The following is a 1794-nucleotide window of genomic DNA, read 5'->3' as shown; positions in this document are numbered from 1 at the left end:
TCTCTCTCTCTCTCTCTCTCTCTCTCTCTCTCTCTCCCTGCTAGCTGCGGCCCTCAAGAAAAAACAAAAAACAATACCTGATTCTACACCCGGTGACATCTCGACATGGCTAAATCTGGTAGGCAACTCCGGGCGCAATAAAACGAAACGAAACCGTCTCCACTTTGCAATAGAGGTGGGCAAAATTCGGATAATCCAAACGGATAACCGGATAATTCTCAATGAAACATTATCCGAATTCAGACTCTTTAACTCTCTTTCCTGACCCGTTTGCCGAAGTGGGTGCTCCCATTTGTTGAAGTGATGCTAACCCGTTTGTCAAAGTGGTTCTAACCCATTTGCCGAAGCGGTTCATATCATATTATTAACCGAAGAGGTGCCCAGAAATATTATCCGGATTTTGCTGAAGCGACTCATTGCCCAGCTCTACTTTGCAATAAGAGTTTATGGGACAGTGTAACTCTCTTAGGACGTTGGGGACACAAACTGCTTCCCTAGAATTACAAAGTTCCATCTGCTCAGTGTCTAGTTTTGATAAATTTGACGTACAAAATGTTGAGTCTCACTGTAATAATGGCAAGTTTTTTCCGAATGCAATTCTTTGATTATCTTGATAATGACTCCGGTGAACAACCAAGCCTTACGATTTTGATAGAGCATTATAGAATATTTATGAGACCGCATGGTGGAATCAGGCTCTCGTCAAAATAATCAAAGTGAAGAAAGTTGCGTTTTCCGCAGTTTGTGAATTTTTATCATTTAAATTTTTTTTTTTTTTTTTTTTTTTTGGGGGGGGGCTCAACACCTTTCATGCTCATTAAAGAACTCTTTTCCGAGTGGATTTTTCTTAAAAACGTTGATTAAAGTTACCACGTACTCTTAAGTTAAGGAAATAACTAATCCTTGGCGGCCATTTTCTCACTTATTTCACCTCTGAAAACAGGTGACCCCCACCTCCTTCATTCGCAAATATCTCGACTTGTAATCATGATAAATTGATATTTTTTTCCATCCAAATAAAGACAAGTGAACAAGCTTTAAGATAATACTAATAAGTCTTCATGCCCAAAAATTGACGAGAGCCTGATTCCACAACGCTGCTTCACATCAAATTTGGTTTCTGACTTCCTGGTCCTAGAAACTAAAAAAACCCAAAATGTTAGATAAAACTTTGTAATTCTGAGGTAGCGAATGTGTCCGATCAATAGCAGGCCAAATGTTGAGACACATTTCGAACCGTTGTATTATATACACAAATCCGAAACATAAATTTACATATTTAATTCACAGGTGCAAGTTACTGCCTGCCTTTTGTTTTACCGTTTCGTTAAAGAAAACAAGCTGAAATATCTGGTTGGCTTCTGTTTCCGCGTGGTTTGCTCCTTCTTTCTTTTCACACACATTATTTTCTTCTAAATTTTGTTCTGAGTTGCGATTCAGTTGAGTCCCTTCATTTTTGTGTTTGTTACTCACTTGTAACACCTCCAATCTTCCCCACCTGGTTGACCTAATTGTGTTACAAATGCCGTAAAACGCGTATTAAAACTAACAGAAAAATTAATATGTATATAATGAAAGTTATGCCTCAGAACATAACGTCTTCAAGCGTTAACGAATGGCCAGAATAAGCATCATCAATGACTTTAAAAAGATGGAATTTCGAAACGACAGCGTCGAGGAAATTGTCATGCGGTTATTTCCGTCCCCTTCTTTAATGTGTTGATGGGTTTGTCATGCTTTGCTTTCTTTTGTTGACGGTTTTAAAAAAAGGTGCAGAGAAAAAAAAAAGGGGGG

This window comes from Aplysia californica, unplaced genomic scaffold, assembly GCF_000002075.1.
Source record: "Aplysia californica isolate F4 #8 unplaced genomic scaffold, AplCal3.0 scaffold00947, whole genome shotgun sequence".
NCBI lineage: Eukaryota > Metazoa > Mollusca > Gastropoda > Aplysiida > Aplysiidae > Aplysia > Aplysia californica.
The sequence above is the reverse complement of the archived record's forward strand: the minus strand, read 5'-3'. Positions refer to the sequence as shown.